Source organism: Eurosta solidaginis, chromosome 1 (assembly GCF_040869045.1).
Source record: "Eurosta solidaginis isolate ZX-2024a chromosome 1, ASM4086904v1, whole genome shotgun sequence".
Lineage (NCBI taxonomy): Eukaryota > Metazoa > Arthropoda > Insecta > Diptera > Tephritidae > Eurosta > Eurosta solidaginis.
The window spans coordinates 54,148,744-54,173,788 of NC_090319.1; the positions used below are offsets into that span (position 1 = coordinate 54,148,744).

The 25,045-nt window shown below is 36.7% G+C and overlaps 1 protein-coding gene across 7 annotated transcripts in view; it reads left to right on the forward strand.

Moving 5' to 3' along the window:
* Positions 1-956: 956 nt before the first annotated feature.
* The window catches only part of osa (trithorax group protein osa), a 368,269-nt gene continuing 344,180 nt past the window's right edge, over positions 957-25,045 (forward strand). For 4 of the 7 annotated variants that reach the window (XM_067790540.1, XM_067790495.1, XM_067790551.1 and 1 more), the window contains exon 1: positions 957-2,563. The gene's annotated coding sequence lies outside the window, so the exon portion shown is untranslated. Of the gene's footprint in view, positions 2,564-4,814; positions 5,266-25,045 lie in introns of those variants that run through there. The other 3 variants (XM_067790506.1, XM_067790513.1, XM_067790521.1) reach the window with 3 other exon arrangements.

Sequence of the window (25,045 nt, forward strand, 5' to 3'; positions counted from 1 at the left end):
ATGCATGCAAAATGGTCAATTGCAACAGTGCTTATCTGTAAACAATACACACACAAATATGTTATGTACATGTACACAGGCGCACACAATGATTCCTACGGGCTTGAGAGTTCGGTCAAACGTGCTTCGTACGACAAACGGCCGTACGTACGGCACACGTCGGTGGGTAATTGCCGCATAACTGCCGCATTACCCGATAAAATTTCGTCAGTACTCCAAGTGCTTAAAACAAACTGGGGTCATTTAGGCACAACGTAATAGGGGTCCAGAGCTCATGATTCGACTATATCGTTGGCTCACCTTTAAAGTAACAACACACCCGCATTCAGATTGTTAAAACCTGACGAATCGAATGGCGAGAAAAACATAAAACTTTGCAATTCTTGTATGTTGTGGAAAACAGTGCGCTAAGTTAGATGCATTTACTAAAAAACTAACTTATTTTTTTAATAAAATATTTACCACCACGGGTAAATAAGACTCTACTTACCGTCTACTTTGGGCAATCCCTACGCCAGTCCAATAAAAAAAAATACAATCAGCTGATGGGATGTGCTAACCCTATAATTGAGCCACGACAGAGCTATGCACAAATCACGCACAGAAGATTATGCATTTACGAGTTCAAAATTGCTTCTTTCTGCGCACCTACGTCACACTTGCCTGCTTCAGCGAATGTAAGAAAGACAAGAACAAGAAGACATGAAAGAAAGAAACAAGAGCTAAAGGAAAATGACGTAAAAATTGTTCATAAAAAACAGCTGAACTAATGTTTATATGCGCAGAGCGCCACCTTCTATAATTCCATCATGGAGCTATAGCAACTTCGCAACCGTTTGGCACATGCGCTAATATACAAAATTTAGTCAGTTGGCAAGTTGCCATCAGACTACCGATTACCGGATAAGTACTCGGTTCGACGGAGTTAAATTAAGTAATTCATGTTGGCAATACCCTGCAAACACTTCCATTCGCGTGCGCCATTTTGATATAATCGAGAACATCGGCGTAGTGCATTTCACTAAAAATTTAAATAAAATATACTATTTTAATTAAAAAATAAGTGTTAAAAATATTGATCAATAATGCAGCAACAAAAATTGTGTAAAAGTTTGTATGAGAAGATGTTAGATTATGCGAAAAGTGCGTTTGAAAAACAGGACTGTAGCGGAAAGTAAAAATTTTCAGACTACATAAAATTTGCTCGTGCCCAGAAAGCGAAGCGTTTGTTCGGTCTCGTATATTCAACGCATATTACAAGGAAAAAGAAAATTGTTAAAAATTACCAGCTTTCCCCATGAAAAACTGTGAAAATGTATAATACTTGAGTAGCTGAGTGTATGCAGAAAATCTAGAAACATTTTTAAATTCATGGGCGATTGTTATAAGTCAGCAAAATAAGGTGTGTATTTAAGCTGATCGGTATACCGTGAAACTGTTTTTGTGAAAGTGATTACGACAAAAGCAAATGAATTGTTTTGCAATCATCTATTGTACAATTCATATTTTCATTTTGCAAAAGTGTATAGAAAACAGGTGCGGCCAGAAATAAGGATTCGAATATATAGTGGACGATCTGTATATGAATTGTCTGCGCAAACAGAAATTGCCGAACAGCCTCCGGGTGGAGTCCTCGTCATAATTTTGACTTCGCTTGAGGCATGAAATTGGGAAGCGGGGTTATAAAATGCCTTCCTTCCCCACATTAATTGCAAATTAAACAATATATATAAAGCATTTGGTGTCGACACAAATAACGAGCGAATGAATAGTTGAGCAAATTACAAAGTATATAGTAGATGAAGTATAATAGAAAAATGAGAATATGTGATAAATAGAGGAAAGAAGTAAATGATAAAAAGCAAAGAAAAAGACATAATAAGAAAAAGTGGAGAAACCAGTTGTGTTTTATTTATGATACATTATTCGTACCATCGTTCACACAAAATTGAAGCATTGCGTCGACGGTGGCCATCGTTGCTTTATGGTAATTGTTGTTGCCATTTTCAGTTCGTTGTATTATCTCTCTCACTCGTTATTAAGTAAGGCTAAAAAAAGCCGCATGTGTGTGGGATAAACGGAAAAGGACTAGAGAGAAACCGCATAAAAGTAGATTAATGTACAACGAAATACAAAACAAAGCGAAATAAGGATAGTATAAAAGCATAGAACAGTAGCCGTGTATTAAACGTGGACTACGACGAATAATAGGAACAGACAACTCTTGGAAAGTAATATAGCAACCAAATTGGGACTGATTCGAAATATTTACATAGTAAATTCGTGGGAATTATTGTTGAAATTCGTGAGTACATCAGTAACACGAAAGAAGAAAAAAGTGGTAAAGCAGAAGGGAAAAGTTGTATACTGATTAGATTATACGAACAGTTTTCGGAATAACACATTTTATCATAGACTGCAAAGTGTCACTTGCTTTGCCACCTCTGTACCATATCGAATATTTTGCTTATTTGACGGAATATTCGGCAGTGCTGTCTAGCTCTATAAATCGGCATGTGTACTTATGCATATATACTTGTGGTTGCAGGGATGATATAAATGCGTAAGTATACTATTTACTTCGTTTAACATGGTTTTTTAATTAAATATGGCTTAGAGGCTCTATGCGGTTCTAAAGTAAACTCTAGGGATGTACTTCAAATTATTTCGGTAAAGTTTTACAAGACGGTGCACCACCTAATTTTTATCAAAAATTGTCAAAGGTGGTATCAATCAAAAAATTTATTTCGTTCGAAAGTTATTCACAAAATACCGTAAAATTACCCCGAGAGGGTCAGAAAGGGTTGGATTTTATATAAGTTGCAACGATTTTCAAACTTTTGCTGATTTGTAGGGGTAGAGGGGGTCCTAAAAATCACAAAATTATCATCCGCAACTCTAGGAAACTCTTAGTTTATGAAATATAAGCTTTTTAATTTCCAAATTTAGTAAAATTTCAACTTAAGTCCTGCACTTAAAATTCGGGTCGCACATGTCGATAGCGGTATCAAAAGACGCGTATTTGCGTCAAGATTCAGAATCCGAAAGCAGAAACTAAATTTTTTATCTCATTTAAAAGTTATTCGCGGAAAACACGTCGGTACTATTGTCCCTTTTTTCGTTGGTGCAATTACCCCTCCCGTAGATAAAATCTCTAGATCAAAACTGATGCGCTTCCCATGCATTCGGTACCGGTACTACCCTGAACAGAAAATATATTGTTTTCATTTCATTTCTTTATTACGGCAAAAAAGCCTAATTCATAAATTAAATTATATTACAATTTACTACCTTATTGCTAAGGTTTTACAATATTCATAAAGTTTTGCTTTAAAAGCAAAGCATATTTAACTTTCTTTATTTTTACTAGCTTTTTGTAGATACGATTTATATTTTTATATTCGTTCCAATCACCTGTTTGTATCGCAAGCTTATAATTATTATATTTGCATTTATTCATTTGCGCCAATTCTCTGTCGTACCACTTATTCATTAGCTTGATATGAACTTCTTTTTCATACGTTAAACTCTCCAAACTGGTGCGCATCTAGTGCAAGCTGAACCATTACATTAGAACTTTAGATCTAGTTTTGAGCCAGAAATTTTCATCTGTAGTTACCGACCTCCCTACAGGGGTTGTTTGCCGTCCTTTTATGTTTTTCTTTAAGAAACAATCAAACTCGTGTCATCGGGCTAGTTCTTTAATGGTGATTCTTTCTGAAAAAAAAAAAAAAAAACAAAAATAAAAAATTAATGTAAGGCGCGATAACCTCCGAAGAGATTTTCTTCTCTGCTTTAATATCCTCTAACGGAAGTTCAAGGAAACTTGCAGTGGTGGACCAGAGTGAGAAAGGTGTTGGTTCCACATTGCAATTAAAGGGATGGTTGGTGTCATGTGGGGACATATTGCAAGCGGAGCATACATTTTGTATGTCGGGGTTGATTCTGGATAGGTAAGAGTTTAACCTGTTACAGATCGAAGTTGAGCTAGAATGAATCGCGTTTCCCTGGGGATTATGCTTTCCTCTTCCGCTTGTTTGAGCCTGTTTGTGGAGTTCGCTGAGGACCTGCTTGTGGAGTTCGCTGAGGACCTGCTTGTGTTTTTTGGCTTCATACGGCTGAGTTCTCGGGTGCCGTATTTCCTCATAATGCTTACAGAGATGACTCTTTAAGCCCCTGGGCGGTGTTGGCTCATCAATCAGATGTCTGTTGGATGCCCAGGTTTCTCGGTATTCAACAGGAACTGTTTGGTTAGCATCTCATTTCTCTCCCTGATGGGGAGTATTCGCGCCTCATTATGTAGGTGGTGTTCTGGGGACATAAGAAGACAGCCCGTGGCGATTCTGAGAGCAGTATATTGGCAGGCCTGTAGCTTCTTCCAGTGAGTAGTTTTTAGGCTTGGCGACAATATAGGGGACGCGTAGCATGCAATCGGCTGGCCAATTGCTCTGTATGTGGTAGTGAGCGTTTCTTTGTCTTTTCCCCAAGTACTGCCAGCAAGAGATTTGAAGATTTTATTGCGGCTCTGGATTTTCGGTACAATTGCGGCTACATGCTAACCAAAATGTAGATCCTGATCAAACGTCACACCCAAGATTTTGGGGTGTAGGACAGTCGGTAGCGTAGTGCCAACGACGTGGATGTTCAAAATGGTCAACATTTAGGACGTCCATGTTGTAAATAAAGTCGCGGAGGATTTAGTCGGTGATATTTTTGTATTTTATATTCAATGTTGTAAATTCCTTCCTTTTTTATTAATAATATTTTTATAACTATAAATTAAAAGCATCACATCATAAATTTCGAATGCCATAAACAAATTTCTTAATATAACAATTTTAAATAGCATTTGTTTTGCCCATAAAATGCAACACTGTGCGCGCGCTGTAGCATCAAACTTGAATATTACGAGGTATAAACCGAGCCGACTGCTGCGAATATGTTGATTTTAGCTATCCAAAGTAAAAAGTCCGGGAACCATACGAATAAATGTACGTAGTACTTTGATTCGTCGTCTCGTTTGCGTGCTGTGGATACATTAAAAATTTGTGATTTTATTTAAGAATTTATTGGAATAAATTAATAAAAAAATCAATGAATCTGGTAATTAAAAGTAACAACTTGAATAATGTGAAAACTAAATTTAAAATAAATTACTCAGTTCTTTGTAAAATATGAAACACAAAAGACAACTTACGAAAAACCATTAAAAATCTACTTTTCGCGTTGCACAAAATCACGCACACAAGTATCTGCCCATGAAATGTAAGAGTGACAGGAGTAACGAATAACACCGCACGTAAATACAATTTATATGTGCTAAAAAGAGATAACCAATGTGCCAGTACGATACCCACACAATTTTGTACAAAAATATACACAAGCACTTACATATAACCAACAGATATTTTGTGTGAGAGCGCGTTTACCGTGTTTATTTGTGCTTACTTGGCTGCATGTCCGGCTGTAGAGAGCGAGTCACCAGCTACGAAAATGGGAAGAAGTAGTAATAGGACAACAGAACTTGTCACGGTTTGTTTGGTGCGGTGTAAAGAGTTAACAAAAAAATTATGAAGAACAGTGTTTTTTTTCGTTCAGGGTGGTGTGTTGCGCTGTATTCTGTAGTTTTATTCCCTTCATTTTGTGTTTCGACTACTATTTTAGGCTGGATTTTATTGCTGCTGTTGTTGCCTGAATGTTGGTTGTTTGTTGTTGTCTTTTTCATTGTTGGCGTTGTATAGTTGTCTGTGGTACCGACCTTAGTGTCATCATCACCATCGTCGTTTCGATGTTTCCTTTTATATTTTATTGACTATTTTGCACAATAACAACAATTTGCGCCACCATGTAAAATATGTACTTTTAAAAAATAACGACTGAGTTAAAAGCTCAACTAAAAAAATATATATTTAATACATATTCACATTTGCACTTTGGGTGTTGGCAATTAAAAATCAATCCGGAATTAATATACCTCTATGCAGGTACATACTTCGAAAATAGAAATGATACATGGAAAAGATAACACAGGCCTGCAAGGTTTTTTTGTTTGGGACCAGGAAGTCATTTCTGAAGTATTTCTACGTTCTGAGCCCAAATACGTCCTCAGATTTAGCCCAGCACGTCAGGTTTTTGAGATATCCTAACCAATTTGTGAGAAAAACGCTGTTTTTAGCATTTTTTGGGTTTATATTTTAATAATAGGAATTTTTTTTGTGCAAATCTCCTTACAGTATCTTTGAAAACAACTCTTTACCCATAAAATCCATTTTCTAACGCTACGATTTGATTTTTTTTCTAGTAGCACTTTACAATAATAAATACGTGACCCAAAGCGTTAGCGGCCACCTCATGATATCCCACTCAGCATTTAGATGATAGAATTTTGAATTTCCCTACATATAAATACAATTTGATTACTCTTTCTGACTAAATAATGAGTTATCATACCTTACCATTGAACAAAAGAAATAATCAAATATGAATACTTTTGATGATCAAAAACTGAAGATCATTTTTCGATTACTTTTTGGAATCATTTTTGAAGTCCTTTGACGATTAAATTTTTATATTTCTTGAAAAAACAACAAAAGGAATAATAAAATATGCTTGCCTTTTATGATCAGAAACTGAGTATGGGTTTTCAATCACATTTTGGAATTATATTTGAATCAAATGTGTTTACTTTAGGTAATCAAGAATTTATTATCATTTTTAATTTAGCTTTCTGAATCTTTTATGAATATATTTGTTGACTGAATAATGAATTTTATACTTCTTAAAATTTTACTTTTCAATGAAAATCTTATTTTTTTCACATACACATATTTTTTCAATTATGAAGCTCAGAAAAAATATATAAAATGTTTATTATTTATACAATTATACATATTCTTCAAGACAAGAAATAATGTAAATGCTGCTCGTGACCGAAGATTTCCCCCACCTTCGGCTTCCCCGAAAATACATAATAGGTGGACAATACAAATGTTGTGAGCTATTTGAACCCCTGGTAAGTGAAACTATCTTGACATGTCTGGATACGGCTTCAACATCCCGTACCGTATCGTATTTTAAGATATTGACGATCATAGCTGATGTTGGATGTTGTAGTCGCAGGTGTATATCGGTCAAGTTTGTTTGCGAGTGACCTGTGGTTCAAATAGCTCACTTCCGCATGCCTTCTTCCCCTGATGAAATAAGATTATTATGTAGTATCTTATTTTGAATTAGATATGAAGAATAAATGCTTAATAATCGCATTCAAAAATGATTCAAAAATCTCAACCAAAACGATTGAAATATGTTCACGAATATGATCAGAAAATGACTGAAAAGCAGTCAAATATTACTCTAAAACTATTAAAGCTCAATTTTACAATGATATCAAATATGAATAAAAAGCGTTTGGAAATATGAATCATAAAAGGTTATTGAAGAATAACCACATTTATGGTACATTTTTCTCCCGACGATACAGTTATTTTCGAACTGAAAATGCTTTTAAATTTGAACGTTTTTAATCATCTTGGGGTATGATATTTGAATATTTTTTGATCAAAATTTTCAAAAATAGCTGGCTGGGATGTGACTTCGACAACAGACCCCAACTTGAATTGACCATATCTCGGGAAAAAAATCGAATCGCAGCGTTCGAAAATGGATTTTGTGGGGAAAGAGTTGTTCTCAAAGATCCTGTAAGCAGATTTGCACAAAAAAATTTCCTATTATTAAAATATAAACTCAAAAATGCTAAAAACAGCGGTTTTTGTCACATTAAGGTTAGGATATCTCAAAAGCCTGACGTGCTGGACCAAATCTGAGGACGGATTTCGGCTCAGCAAGCAGAAAACCATCAGAAATGACTTCCTGATCCAAAACAAAAAAAAACCTATTTTTGCAGGCCTAATTATAATTAACAGCGCGATTCTATAATGATACCTAATTATTTTCTAAATCTTAATATATGTATAAAAAACACGTGTCACACAATTGAGGCCAATGGACTCCTAAACTACTGAACCGATTTTGAATTTGTTTTGCACCCCGTGTGTAGTTTGATCTAACTTGAAATATAGGATAGGTGACTGAGTGACTAGGGTCTCGAGATATAGGCCAAAACGTGGACCCGGCTACCCCTACAGTGTGTTTATAGAATATGGATATCAAATGAAAGCTGTTGATGAGTGCTTTAGTAGAGCGTAATTTTCATACCCCTGCGTGACTAGGGTCTCGAGATATAGGTCAAAACGTGGACCCGGGCACCCAGAGAGTGTGTTTATAGAATATGGATATCAAATGAAAGCTGTTGATGAGTGCTTTAGTAGAGCGTAATTTTCATACCCCTTGGTGACTCGGGTCTCGAGATATAGGCCAAAAAGTGGACCTGGGTACCCCTATAATGTGTGTATAGAATATGGATATCAAATGAAAGCTGTTGATGAGTGCTTTAGTACAGGGTAATTTTCATACCCCTGGGTGACTAGGGTCTCGAGATATAGGCCAAAACGTGGACCCGGGTACCCCTAGTGTGTTTATAGAATGTGGATATCAAATGAAGGTTGTTGATGAGTGCTTTATTAGAGGGTAATTTTCATAATCTTTTGGGGACTAGGGTCTCGAGATATAGGCCAAAACGTGGACGTGGGTACTCCTAGAATGTGTTTATAGAATATGGATATCAAATGAAAGCCGTGGATGAGTGCTTTAGCAGAGGGTAATTTTCATACCCCTGGGTGACTAGGGTCTCGAGAAATAGGCCAAAATGTGGACCCGGGTACATCTAGAATGTGTTTATAGAATATGCATATCAAATGAAAGCTGTTGATAAGTGCTTTAGTACAGAGTAATATATTATCCAGAGACGGACTGGGACTGGGATTAGGACTAGGATTGAGACTGAGACTCGGAGTGGGACTGGGACTGGAATAAAATACATAACACCTTCTGGGACAGGCAATAAGGGATGCAGAAGAATGAGAAGAAATTGAGAGAAGAGAAAAGAGAGAAGGGGAAGGAGATTGAGAAAGAGATAGAATGAGACGAAGATGGAGATAGATGAAGCGAAAGACGGAGGGAGGAGTGAATAAAAGGACTAGGAAAAAGTGAAGAGGGAGGGAGGGCAGAGTCAGACGGAAAAAGCTTATTAAAATGTATGCAGGTTGGCCAAATTTAGGGCAAGACAACGTCTGCTGGGTCTTCTAGTAATCTATATAAAGCCTTGTCTGGATAAAGTGAGTTAATTTTTTTTCACATCTGGGTTGCTCACTCAATTAAAATTTAATTTTTGAAATGATGGTAATAGTCTAGAACAGGGGTCGACTCATAGCGGGATAGGGGAGCTTACAATATACCCGCGGTACGTATGCCTGTCGAAGAGGCGACTAAAATACCAAATTGATTCAAGGGGTTGTGTAGCGCAATATATATGTATGTCGCTTCTCCAACTCAATTGTCAACCTCACCTACCCGTGGCGAATTCTGTTTCATTAACAGCCGAAGATCTGGCGACACCGAACTCCTGATGGATCTAGGGGGTGGGAGGTCGGTATGGTCTAGAAGGTGTCGTGGTCATAACAAATCGTTCCCGAGATGTTCGGGCTTGTTTATGGTGCTTGTTACCGGAACGTACCGGATCTGCATCCGACAAAGGACCATCATCAACGATAACATTCCCCAAGGCCTTCGGCTATCGCAACAGCACCAAAAACTCATATATGTAATTTTGTACAAAAAATGAAGCAATCCAAATTTAATACTTTTGTAATATAAGTAAATACTGGAAAATGGAGCTACCGAAAAAGTGAGGTTATGTTGTTGGAATCACCTTTATTATTACATCATGGAATATACCTAAATTTAAATTTTTTCTTGCCACACTTATGCTGCTACAATCACAAAAATTTTGATTTCGAATTCAAAACTCATTGCGAGCATTTTCTATTAGCAATGTAGGAGTATTACATGTGTATGTATATAGGTTGACTGCTAATACGGGTTCAAACGGGTCGGAAGAGGTGGCAAACGACGCGTCTTGACATCAATACTAATAATCCCAAGGCGGAAAAGAACAATTTTAACGTTCTTAAAAGATATTAATGTAAAACCGAAAGATGACAACGGGTCCCTCCGAAACCGAGAGTGGGATCCATAGTACTTGTAGGATATATATTTTAGATATTTTTAAATATTATTTTTTTTTTTTTTTTTTTTTTTTTTTTTTTTTTAAACATTTTCCAGATGCATACTTATTAACCTAAGATTACAATATTACATTAAATAATTTCAAATTACTATGCAGCATAGGAAAAGTATATGGCATTTTTTATATTAAAGTTTAACATAGTTCTAAATGCCAGTCCTAGCTTTGGTATATTGTTTTGTGTGGGGTGTACAAAAATAAAAATTTCATAAAGAGTTTAAGTTATACATTAAATTAAATCATCAAAGATATGAAAGAGAATCAATACTAAATATTTGCAGCTTCCTAAGGTATGTACGGTTTATAGGGTCATCCTCAGCATCGTTTCTAATTCAAAGTGATTATAACCAAAAAGATACAGCTTAACTTCTTTTTTAAATAAGTTGACATTTCTTATTACCTGTACAGTGGGAGGAAGGGAGTTGAAAAATTTGCACGACGTGTATGTGTAAAAACTTCTAAAGTGCGACGTCCTAGTATGCGGAATTTGTACCATCGGAAGTAGATTTCTTCGTAAGTTGTAGACTTCCGAAGGAAAGCTTTCCAGGTAGCCACACCGTATAAAGAATGTTTTTAAAACTTTGTAAAGATAGAGATGTCGACACGGAAATATATCTAGTTTCCTAAAATATAGCATAGAGTGAGACCTATAGTTTGCACTACAGATTCGCCTTATAACCCCCTTTTGAATTGTTACCACTGCTGACATCTTATTAGCCGAAGCGCCGCCCCAGCATGTGATACCATATTGCAGTTTAGATTGAAATATTCCGTAGTAAACTGTTTTTAAAGTGGATATTGAACATAACTTTTTCAGACGATAAAAGTGACGAGTGGTATATAGAAAGTATTTTTTTAGAGCATTAATGTGCTCAGACCAACTCAAGCGGTTGTCTATTATAATTCCTAGGTACTTGAAATTCTCAACAACTTCAACCCTGAAGCAGCTCTCACTACAGTTTCTATTACAATCAAAAGATCTCATCGCGTCACTTTGAGTGCACGCTATATGGTGCATGTTAAAGCGAGAGCACACTGCGGAGTGAAATATGACATCATAACTTGGTTGTTCTTTGAGAACATGACTGAAATACATAAGTCTAGTTTTACTACTTACAATCAGTTTGTGTGAAGCGAACCAGGTTCGTAACAAATGTATATCATGGTTAATGTCACATATTAATTCAAAGTAATTCGGTGTACTGTACGCAATTGCAAGATCGTCTGCAAAGGCAGTGGCCTTGCCTCTCAATGGAAGCTTAAATATTGAATTAATATAGACCAAGAACAATATTGGACCAAGAACTGAGCCTTGGGGAACACCCAGATTAACAAGCTGTAAGCTACTGTAGCTACATTCTACTTTAACTTTTTGTGTTCTGCCCGATATATACGATTTAAGCCACTTATGCATAACACCGCGGAATCCTCCACTATATAGTTTATCCAATAGTACACCCCTATCGACCATATCAAAAGCTTTTGTTATGTCCACAAAGAGACCAGCACAACTTCTTTTTTCATCCAGAGCTTTGTAGACGTTGGTGCAAAAATCTAGCAAAGCGTCTTCTGTTGAAAGGTCAGAACGAAAGCCAAACTGCATGGAGCTAAAAAAGCTCGCTTTATTTAGAAAATTAACAATTCTGGTTTTAACAGCCTTTTCAAAAACTTTAGATATGGCCGAGAGTAGTGAAATAGGTCTGTAATTATTAACATCTTTTTTATCCCCTTTTTTCAAGATCGGAATTACAATCGCACATTTCAAACCATCGGGAAAAATACCCTGAGTAATGCTGGTGTTGAATAAGTATATCAGTATATCAACCACATTAAAATATATCTTTTTTAAAATTAAATTGGAAATACCATCCTCACCGCATGAACTAGAGTTTTTTAAGGTTTTTATAATGCTTATAATTTCGAAACCTGTGATAGGGTCAAAAAAGAAGCTATTTCGAGCATATTGGCCCGATGGTAAATGGGTCGCAAACCGACAATTGCAGTTAGTTAATACTGTGTTCCCAACCGTTGTAAAGTGCGTGTTAAGTTTATTAGCTACTTCCACAGCATCCGTAATCGACTGACTTCCAGCTTGTAATGCTATTCGCTCATTATCTTTTTCACCGTTTCGATTAAAAAGATTATTGACAACTTCCCATTCTTTCCTAATATTACCAAGTGCTGAATTAAACTTGTTTCGAAAGAAGTTTTCCCGCGTCAGTCGTATGGCCTTATTGGTGCTATTACTTATTTTGTTGTATCTAGTGCGGAGCCTTCTATTACTAGGATACTTAGCACATTTTTTTCTTAGTTGGTTTTTGAGCTTTATTTTCTGTAGGAGATCCCGAGTAATCCAAGGCTTAAGTCTCACATTTTTTTTACGATTATTTACAGTATACGAAGAGTTGAGAATGTGCGCGTTTAAGGTATCTAAAAATATGTAAAAAGCTACTGATATGTCATTTTCAGCGAGGACATTCGACCAACTTTCGAAACATAGCTTATGGTTCAGCATAGGGAAATTAACTTTGGTATATGATTTCTGAACGCGATTTGCTTTTGGTTTGTCGAAAACAATTCCAAATATTTGCAAACCCGTCATCGTGTGATCAGTTATTTGCAAGTCAATGTTAAAACTATTACAATATCTATATGGTACGGCATTAAAGCGGCAAAAAATATGATCAATACACGTACCCGAACTTAAGCGCGTCGGCTCATTAATATAGGAAGTATAACCATTTCCAGCCATCAAGGCCAAATAATCGTCAGTTGTATTACAGTGATGCAAAAGGTCTAAATTAAAATCACCCAGTATGAAAAAGTTTGTAGTTTCTTCACACAGCACGAAACTGGAGTATTCTTGAATAAATACAGAAATAGGAACAGATTGTAGTCTGTATACCCCTAGGAAAACAAATTGTTCGCCTTTTATATTAAGAGAAAGTTGTAGCATATCAGCACTATAAAGATTTTTACTTACTGAGGTACACTCATAAGTATCGCGCACAAAGGCTCCAACACCTCCCGCACTGTATCTATCATTCGCATTGGCATAAAAATTGAAATGAGGTATGCTGTAGTCACTTACTTCATAAGAATATATCCAAATTTCCGTTAAAAATATAATATCTGGTAGGCAACCTAATGCATCGATATGACTTAAAAATAAATCAAAATTCTGCCTAAGGCTACGTATATTCTGATGCACAACTTTTATATCGTTAGAACCTACTGAGGGCGCTTTATGAAAAAAATTTTTGCTAGCGATGATTGGGTTATCATCAATCAGAACGTCAACAAACATCGAAGAAAAATAAATGAAGAAAAAAAGAACAAAGTATAGCTACAGAGTAGCTAATCAACAATAAATTTGATGTCTTCAAAAGTTCTGATGTTGATAACCCTCTCATTTTCTGCTCTTTTTAATAGGAAGCTCGATTTCCCTAACCATAAATATTTGTAGTGTTTCTCTTTCTTTAATTTATATGCTGCCGTAAACAAAGCTCGATTAAAACCCGTGAGTGCATCATTAATATATATTTTGCTATTGCTAGTTCCATCAAACATTCGCGCTGTCAGCTTACGTGCTTTTGTTTTTCTCGCTGCCATAACTCTCTTCTTGGTATCAGTTGAGGAGAAATGCACGCGTATAACACTGCGGGTGAGCGAAGCGTCATTTTTTTGCTTTATGCTTCTTACTACGCATTTTTCAATCTCAGATGGTGTTACTGAGATTCCCAAAGTGTCCACGATTTTCTGCATACATTCTTCCGCATTTTTGCTGTGTTCTTGTGGAATGCCAGCAATTTCAATCACGTTGTTAAGGTCTCTCTGGTCTCTCCAGTTAAGCTTGCTCTCTAACGTAGTCACCTTTTCTTTTAATGCTTTGTTTTCATCAGCAAGCATACTCAGTGTGCTAAGCATTTCAGAGTTAACACTTCTGAGGGCAACTATCTCTTCATATAGCAGCTGAAGAGTTATTGGCTTTTTGCTGCTATTCGGTAATCCGCAAGGTTGTTGACTCGTAGATGCCTGAATTTGACTTTTTATTTGATTGTTACCTTTATTTTTCATGCTAATCGTATTGGCATGTGTGTTACACTGAGCTGCACGTTGTTTTTGTTCCTCTGCACCTGCTGTAGCCGAATTAGTGTACAGCGCAGTGGGAGTTGTGGAGGCGACAGGTGGATCAGAAACAGCTTGCATTGGTGCCAGGGACTGCGTCTGCATCGATTTGCGACGGAGGATGGAACATCCCTCACATCTATAGTTAAGATTATTGGCTTTCATATATTCCACATCAGTCTTGTCCATCTTGGCGCACAAACAATGAAATATGCACTTACAGTCTGCACAGGTGACTTTGGCAGGATCTGCGCGGTCAATTTTTTGCTTGCAAACTTGACAGTTCATAATTATTTATGTAAATTATTTAGTGTAAAAGAAAAAACTAAATCAGTTTAGTGAAACGAAATAATCAAATGCGCGCACCCCACACACACCGAAAAACACGTCCACTCGTGACGACGATTGAAAAATGAATTTAATTTCCAGCAGAACAATATCAAGAATGAAAATTTTTGAAAGCAAAAAATTCAAGATTGAAAATTAGAACAAATACATAAAATATTTAAAATAACAAAAGTTGATATTATTTAAAGTTATTACAAATACCCTACATTACTCCCCCTTCCAGAGATAAATTGTTATATAAATTAAACGTTACTTTCTTTTTTGTTTTTGTTTTAGTAAAGTGTGCAAAATCCACCATAGCAGGTTTCAAACGATCAATAGGAAACATTTTAATTTCATTATTTATTTCTATTTTAAAATTTTTAATTCCTTTTTCAATTACTCTATAAGGTCCCTCGTGAGGATTTTGTAAAGATTGTTTGTTTACAACCCGTACGAAAACAAATTGACAATCTTCTAAATTTTTAGGAACATAAATTCCAGAAGAATTTTTATGATGTTCAAGATTTGATTTAAAATTTCTAAAATGTTCACGTAAACTGCTCAAAACATCAGTCGAATTTGTTTTCTCAGAAGTTGAGACAACGAGTTAACCAGGGGGCCTACTCTGTATTGCGATGCGAAAGGCAGTGCGATGCGAAAATAAATTGCGATGCGAAAGGTAATTGGAACTCTGTAGCGCTATCGCATCGCTAACAATGTCGCTTTTTTATTTTTCGCTAATTTTTTGCTTGAGTATGCATCACTGACCAAACTCAAAGAAAGAGAACAAAAGAAACAAGGCGATTACAATTTCGGCAAACGATTAATTTTTGTTGAACAAATTAAAAAAAGGATTCTGTAGCATTATGGAACGATTTAAATGAAGAAAGGATTGATTTAAATGAAGAAATCCTCCCAGTTCAGAAATTGAACTGGAAGAAGTGAACGTGATAAATACAGAAAACGTGGAAAATCATAGAATGGGAAATATTGCTAGTTGTATCAGAGAACAAATAAAAAATGACATGATTTCAAATAGAAATGCTTTATAAAAAAGTGGATTCGATTTAATTGTTATTTATTTATGTATTTTAAGTCCACTAGGATTACAAATTGTTGCTTTTGTGTTTGTTTTGTTTTTTGAGTTGTCCTATATATTTTTAAATGAATATAAAGATATCAATTTATAAAATCATCAATCAATACTTACGTATTTGAACAATGCGAATGCCTATTACTTGTAGCAAGAAAATGCGAAAATGAATGCTGTTTGACATTCGCTTTCGCTTTACAGAGTGCCGGCAATGCGAAAAGGGAGAAAAATTGCGAATGGGCAAAATGTGAATGCGAAAGTCAAAATATACACGCGAATGTCAAGATACAGAGTACCGATTTTGCGATTTCGCGTATTTTTTCTTTCGCATCGCAATACAGAGTAGGCCCCCAGGTAACCTTAAATTTTGACCAAAAACCATTTCAGCTGGTGTAGCTGAAATATCTTCTTTAAAAGTTGATCGCAAACCCAAAAGTATTATTGGTAATTCTTCATACCAATCTCTAATCCCATTCCTAGCCATTATTGAAGATTTTAACTGTCTATGAAAACGTTCCACCATTCCGTTAGATTGAGGATGGTAGGGAGACGTTGGAATGTGGTGACTTCCAAGAAATTTTGTCAATTCCGAAAACAAATTTGATGTAAACTGAGAGCCTTGATCAGTAGTTATATTACATGGAACTCCAAAACGCGAAATATATTCACTGAAAAATTTTCTTGCAATATTTGCCGAAGAAATGTCTCTTAGTGCTCAGGCCAACGAGAAAACCTGTCAACTATAGTAAAAATATAACGATGTCCTCTGGAAATGGGTAAAGGTCCTACAATATCCAAATGAATATGCTCGAATCTACCTTTTGGTACTGGAATTTTGCTAATAGGTGATTTCGTATGACGAATAACTTGATTTCTGACAATTTAGACATTCCTTGGACCATAAATTTATTTGTTTATTCATACTTGGCCAAAAATACCTTTTAACTATTAGTTTTCGGGTAGCCTTCGTACCAGGATGAGCAATTCCATGTAAAATATCAAAAATTGTTTTACGCAAGCTGTTTGGAACAAATGGTCTAGGACATTCTCCTGAAACTTCGCACCAGATGGTAAAATTTAGCAAAGGAATTTTGATTAATTTAAGATTTTGAAAAGTTTGGCCAGATATTAATTCATTAAGTTCAGTGTCTTGTTGTTGCTCCTTTTGTAAGATTTTAAAATTTAGATCGAAATTTTGAAAAGCATCTACCTCAAAAACTCGTGACAATGTGTCAGCTACCACATTATCTTTTCTTTTAACATATTGTATATCGCTAGTGAATTGCGCAATGAATTCTAGATGCCGCGTTTGTCTAGGACTACGTTCAGTTTTTGAATTTAAGGCGAAAACCAAAGGTTTATGATCAGTAAAAACTGTATACTGTCTTCCTTCTAAAAGATATCGAAAGTGTTTTATATTTAAATATATTGCTAACAACTCTCGATCAAATGCACTATACTTTATCTCTGATGGAGAAAGCTTTTTGGAATAGAATCCTATTGGCTCAGATTTGCCATTAAAATGTTCTTCTATTACACCACCATTAGCTGTATTTGATGCATCTACATTTAAAGAAAGCTTTGCATCTTTATTAAAATGATTTAATAATACTTTATTTGCAAATTTTTCTTTAATACATTCAAAACTTTTTGTTTATGTGTCATCCCATATTAATTTTTTATCACATTTTTTGTTTGTTCTATTAATTAAATCATATATTATATTCGTGTACTCAGCAATATTTTGAATATACCTATGATAATAGTTTACCATTCCTATACATTTTTGTGCTTGTTTAATATTTTTCGGACGCTCAAAATTACGTATGGCTGCTGTTTTCTCATCGGAAGGACTAATTCCAGAACTAGAAATATTGTGCCCTAAAAAATCAATACTGCCAACACCAAAACTACATTTGCTCGGTTTAATATTTAGACCGTATTCCGACAACTTCTCAAAAAGAATACTCAAATCTTTTAAATGTTCCTGTTCGTTTTCACTCGCTATAAGCAAATCATCTATATAGGCAAACACAAAATCCAGTCCACTTATAACCTCATTAATAAACCTTTGAAATGTTTGAGCTGAGTTCCTTAACCCAAAAGGCATACGTAAAAATTCAAACATACCAAAGGGTGTCGTTATTGCCGTTTTATATACGTCTTCTTTAGCCATTGGTATCTGATGGTACGCTTTAACTAAATCAATTTTTGAAAATATAGTTTTGTTTCGAAGATTCATATTGAAGTCATGGATATGGGGCAAGGGATAACGATCAGGAACTGTTACTACGTTTAGTCTTCTGAAATCGCCACAAGGACGCCAGTCATTAGCATCTTTTTTGGGTACTAAATGAAGAGGAGATGCCACGGATGAATTTGAAGATCTACAAATTCCAGTTTTTAATAAAAAATCGAATTCGGCCTTGGCCACTTTAAATTTAATAGGATCTAAACGCCTGGGCTTAGAAAATGGTAGGTTACCTTCTGTAACTAATCTGTGAACCGTAGCATGTTTAACTGGCTTCGAGTAATCAGGTTCCGTAATTAAAGATGGAAAAGTTTTTAATAATTTCGTATATTGATTGTCTACTGAGAAAATTTTGGGAAGAGGGACATTGCAAAAACATGAAATAGTATTGACTGAAAGACTTGTCAACGGGTCAACTAAACATTTATTTTTAATATCGATAAGTAGGCCATATTTGCTTAAAAAATCAGCTCCGATTATTGGCTTACCTATATCAGCTATTAAAAAAGTAAATGGAAATTCGCGCCTCAATCCTAAATTTATATTTAAAATTTTTTTACCATAAGTCGAAATCGTAGTACCATTAGCTGCTGTCAAAATAATATCGTTAGATTTATTTTTACACAAGAATTTAGTCACTGGAAGTACCGAAATCTCTGCCCCACTATCAATAAGAAAATTTTACTTGTTTTCCCTATCAAATATAAATAAGCGACGAGTTGATACCTCAAAATTTCCGTCCTTCGTCGCTGCAACAACGGAAAACTTTAGTTTGTTGAATTATTTTTAGAAAAGGCGCATGGTTGTTCACATTTAATAGCTTTGTTACCAAATTTATAATGATATCTGCAGAGCCAGTTCGGATTCTCACGCGAATTGGACCTATATCTAGACTGACTTCTAAAACGATTCCTACTTATCGAACGGGATCTAGAATAATTTTGATTAATTTCTTTTTTCATTTCTGATAATTCTAAAGATAATTTTTCAAAGTTTTTACATATTAGATTAGTGGTTTGAACCAAATTGGAAATTATTGCATTCTCGCTTTTAGAATTTTGCAAATTATTGACTAAAGCTATTTCGTTTTTGCTAACAACTTCCCAAACATTATCAGCCAATTTTAAAAGTTCATTTATATCATTAGAGTTCGAACTCGTTAAAATAACGTTTAAATTTTTAAGAAGTTTTCTCATCCAAATCTTTTTAAGGACTTCAGAGCTGAAATTGGAGCCAGAAAGTAAGACCAGAGACCGATAAAACTCTGAGGGTTTGCGATCTCCAATCTCTGAATCAGTCAAAATCTTATCCAATTTGGCATTTTCACTTAAAGAATGCCTTTCTATTAAAATCTGTTTTAAGGCTGAGAATTTATTATCATCAGGAGGATTTTGAATAAAATCCAAAATTGTCATAATGACATCCTGAGGAAGGGCAGTGATGACATATTCATATTTTGTCGTCTCCTGCGTAATATTTTTCCTATTGAATTGCATTTCTGCATGAATGAACCATGCTTCAGGACAATTTGTCCAAAACTGGGGAAGTTTCACTGAAGTGGCAAATACTTCAATATTTTGATTGGCGTATGGATTTACAAGATCGTTCTGAAAAACATCACCTTGTAAATCAATAAGCGAGTCATTTGTACGATGTGTTGGTGTAGACGTGTGTGTGTCACGTGGTGGCGTACGATACATTTTTAATAAACAAAAATTAAAGATCTCTGAAAAAGAAGTTTACAATTTAAAATCTAAAAATGAATGAAGTATTATAGATAAATTACAAAGTATATATATATTATTTATATAAGTAATTTACAAATATAAATCGTAAAAATATTCGATACAGCTCACCCAAATCATATAATTGTTATTTATAAGGATCTTCTTTTAAAATATATTTTCTTGCTGTATTTATTGTTGTTGTATTGTTGATTATTGTTGTTGTATATATTTTTTACTGATTTTGAACTGACTCTGCTGTATTTATTGTTGTATTGTTGATTGTTGTTGTTGTAATTCTTATATTTTTTACTGATTTTGAACTGACTGATAAATTCCTCACGATATCTGCTGCTCCTTTAGTTTCACATTTGTTCAAATTGTTGTTATTTTACCTTCGTTATTATGTTGTTATATGTAGTAAACCCTTTAAATGTAGTTCTAAGTTCTCTATACTATTTTATTATTTATCACATAAATATGTCCTTATTTGTTTCTATTATTTCTCTTTATTTCTGTTGTCCAGTACAAATTAAGCTCGTTAAGTAGTTGTAGATGTTGCATCAAAATCTCTATTGATGTTGCAATCACAGAAAATTAACGCTCCTGGCAGGATCGCCAGATGTAGGATATATATTTTAGATATTTTTAAATATTATTTTTTATTGAAAAATTAATTTAATTTCCAGCAGAACAATATCAAGAATGAAAATTTTTGAAAGCAAAAAATTCAAGATTGAAAATTAGAACAAATACATAAAATATTTAAAATAACAAAAGTTGATATTATGTAAAGTTATTACAAATACCCCACAGTACTTTTGCGTAATACACCTTTATGCGTTTAAAAATTACCCTTACGGGTCCACCAATGGGTTGAGATCAAAATGAAATCCGTGCAAAATCCCTTTGTACACAAAATCTTTTTCAGTGCACAACAACATTACAACAAGAAAATTGTCAACTTCAAATATTTCTGGCCAGAGATAAAATTTCTCTTTTCCGCTTTGTAGATTATTGTTGTCGAAGTCGATATGCGTCTTTGACACCTATCCCGATATTTTTGCACACGTCTTAGTAGCTATTGTTGTTATTGTTGTAGCAGTCGGCCCCTGTTATAGATTTTTACAACAAAGCTTACTGTTCTTGCGCTGTAAGTTCTTCGTCCCAATCAAAAATCTTGACCACGAATTGATGTTAAACTCCTCCTAACGAGAAGTCGAGAAAAACTTCCATTTCAACAGGGTCGAAATATAGGAAAGTTGCTGTTAGAGGCGTTGGTTGTATGTTACAATTCGGTGCTTATCATGTCTGTCGTAAGAGACGACTAAAATCTACGTACCAAAAGGAAGCAACGTCTTCAACATGGGCTTCAAATATTTCCTTCATCTGCTTCTTCCAAGTCGTAAACTGAGTAGTTGATAATGTCAAATGCCGCGATGTGTAAAGTCTAAAGACTAACTCATCCACGCCCTGTTGGCATTATAAAGTAATACTAACTCTTTCTGGTGAAGAAGACTGCTTTAATATGTAGAAATTAAGTAGGAGTGGGATGGAACACCATCCTGTGGCAATCCCTGTTAATTCATCTTGACTTGAATCTTTCATTCCTAAACTGTACCGACACGTGCTTGCCACTCAAATAGTTTGCGATTCAGCTTTTTAGATAAGTGGGAAAGGAGAAACCTTCAATGTTTTCGATTAGAGTGTCTGACTGTGCCAAATGCTTTTGACAGGCCTAGTGCGTGGAATGTTTCCGTGGTAAGCATGCCTACCTTAAGTTGCGACTAAATTCTACGGATCTAAAGGTTCGACGTGGTAATATCAAATCGTCGCCGAGAAAGCCAAAAAAGAACTTAATGGTGCTAATAATTCCGGCTAGAACTGGACTAATACCCGGGAAAGTGTAATCATCGGTAATACTCACCAAATCCGTCAAACTACCGGTGAAAGGAATAGCCTTAGGAGGACCATAATTCATGGCTGCAATGGGAGCACCGAGCTCGAGGCTGTTGCTAAAAAGAAATGGGTCTCCGAAAAAAATATCATTGATTTTGTCTCAAAGTATGCTGGAATTGACCGCAAACATCTTTCGTGCCGTAAGCTAGTGAAAAATGGTGTTCCACTCGATAGCCTGGAGAGCATAAATTTCAAGCTCGGAGTCACTACTGCTTTGTATGACAGTCTTTTAAACCCTAATGTTTGGCCAGCTGACGTCAACGTTCGGCCCTTTCAGCAATTTGAAAGTCAGTCTAATAACACCTAGCTTTTATTAATCGCTCAACGCTGAACGAGCTACCCATCCAGTTGACAGAGCGGTTAGATCACTGAAAATTTATTTCCAAAATATAGGCGGCATGCGCACAAAGGCGATAGATGTTCTCCTGTCCTCCTCCCGGATGGACTACGATGTTTACGTTCTCGTCGAAACTTGGCTTAATGAGTACTTCTTCGATGAAGAGTTTTTCGATCCTATGCTCTTTGTAACTTATCGCAAAGACCGAGATTATATCAAAACCGGGCTGAGAAAAGGTGGTGGTGTTTTGATCGCAGTAAAAAGAGGCTTACGTGCCTCAGTCATTGAATTAGGATAGGATAGGATAGGTTAGGTGGTAGCTGCCCTGATAAGGATAGCTCACTTGGACAACACGAAGGTCCGTTGTGATACCACATACACCAAAAATAACGGTGACCTAGATCCAGCTACTTAGAGAATCGTTGGGTAGCAACGATAAAGCTCCGAATGATACCGATCTCAACTTTGGATATATCCTCGGGAGATCCAAGTGAGTCGCGACCGAAGTACTTTCGCCTAATTCTGGCAAAAGCTGGACAATCAAGCATAAAGTGATTTGGTGATTCCACCTCATCATCCTCCATACAGCTGCAGCAGGATGGAGTTTCCAGTATATTGAGACGTACCGCATGGATACCCATGGGACAGTGCCCTGTCAAAACCCCAATGACCATTGATAGGTGAGCCTTAGTGAACCCAATTATTTCAGCAGACCTCCTGCCATCCACTTTCGGCCAGAAAGATCTTGCTACCCTGCAAGACGTGGTATCCGCCCAACGTTTGCTGAGCTGATTCGAGGCCCAGCTATGGAGGAGCAATCCACAGGTGGCCAGCGGGATCCCGAAGTCCCTACAGCCATCTTCATCCGGTTCAGTTGTACCGATGCGGGCTAAGAGATCCGCTTGACAGTTACCCGGGATATCACTATGGCCCGGGACCCAGATAATCTTAATTGTAAAATAATTCGATGCAATCGCAAGCGAGGTCAGGCACTCCCAGACCACCCTCGATCGCACTGTAGTTGAGCTCAAGGCCTTGATAGCCGATTGGCTATCAGAGTAGATGTTAAATTCCCTAACCGTGGTAGCACTGGATAGCATTCCATCCACCGCATCCTTAATCGCAGCAATTTCCGCTTGGAATACACTGCAGTGATCAGCCAACTTAAACTTGCGGCTTAAATTTAGCTCTTGACAAAATACCCCCCCACCAACCTTTCCATCCAGCTTTGACCCATCCGTGAACAAGTTAACCGGTCCCATGCCCCAGATAATTCCTCTTCCCCAATCCTCTCTCTCTGGAATAACTGGGGTGAAGGTTGTATAGGGAGCTGTTATCGGCATACAGTAGTCCGTTCTGTCCGGGATGAAGTCGAAACTGGTAAGAAGGCTAGAGTGTCCGCGGTCAGAAAGTCTATATCCCATATCACGAAGCCTGACCAACGACCTTGCCGCGGCCGCCTTTCCCGCAATATCTACTGGGTATATGTTCAGCATGACGTTCAGTGCCAAGGTAGGCGTTGTTCTGAGAGCGCCACTGATACCGATCAGCGCCGTCCGTTGCACTGACACTAACATTTTGGAGGTGCTCGCCGTGTCCAGTGCTTTCCACCAGACCAGCACCCCATATAGCAGAATCGGTTTGACCACCATCTCATAAAGCCAGTGTACTATTCTTGGCGAGAGTCCCCATCTCTTTCCGATAGCTCCTCTGCAGCAGTACAAGGCAATGGCGGCCTTCCTGGCCCGATCTTCCACATTGGGTCTCCAGGACAGTTTCTTGTCCAAAACAATCCCCAAATATTTAACCCTATCAGAAAGTACCAACGGTACCCCTCCAATCGAGGGAGTTCTGAAATCGGGCACCTTATATCTTCTTGTGAAAAGGACCAATTCCGTTTTTCCCGGGTTGACCGCCAATCCACATGATTCAGCCCACCTAGCCACAGTATCCAGGTAGCCCTGAAGAACATCGCGCAGGGCGCCCAGAAATTTCCCTCTGACTAGGATAGCGAGGTTATCTGCATAGGCAACCACCCGACAACCATTGGCTTCCAGCTCCACAAGAAGCTCGTTGACTACCACAACCCAGAGGAGAGGAGATAGGACACCCCCCTGTGGCGTGCCCCTGCACACCTTCCTCTTAATTATGGCCCCTCCCCACTCCGCTGTGACAATTCTGCCGTATAGAAGTTTGCTAATAAATTCAACCAGAGCCGCCTCGACTCCTAAACCCACCAGAGCTCTTTCGATTGACCCCGGTAAGACATTGTTAAAAGCTCCCTCGATGTCTAGAAAGGCACCCAGAGCATACTCATTGTGTTCTAGGGACCCCTCTATTTGCTTTACAATCGAATGGAGAGCCGTTTCCGTCGATCTGCCCTTGCAGTACGCATGTTGTGAAGCCGACAGTAACCCCCGTATCCTTTCCCGTAGGTACAGGTCAATCAACCGCTCAAACGTCTTAAGAAGAAACGACGAGAGACTGATTGGCCTGAAATCCTTAGGTGATACATGAGAGCTTCTGCCGGCCTTCGGAATGAAAATAACCCTAACCGTGTTGTCATTGAATTACTTCACCGCGATTCCCTAATCGATCAGCTGTGTGTCCGAATCTCTGGCTCTTCGTGTTATACGCTCATCTGCTGTTCATACATACCGCCAAACAGTTGTGACAGTCTATATAGTGCTCACATCGAAAATATTGTCAACCTTTGGAAAACTAATGCTGATGCTTATTTTTGTATTCTTGGCGATTATAATATGCCGGACATCACATGGCTGAATTTACAGAATAATGGCATTTTAACTCCTACAAATGTTACGCGCTTACATGAAATTAATCTCATTGATAGTTTTTTAAGTTGTGATCTTATCCAAATTAATCATTTATTTAACGCTCTTTCTAGGTTGCTTGATCTTGTGTTTGTGGACGAAAATTTAATATTTGAACTGTCTGTGAGTACTCTCCCATTATGCGCGTCCGATAAACATCATGTTCCGCTTGCTATATTTATTCAATA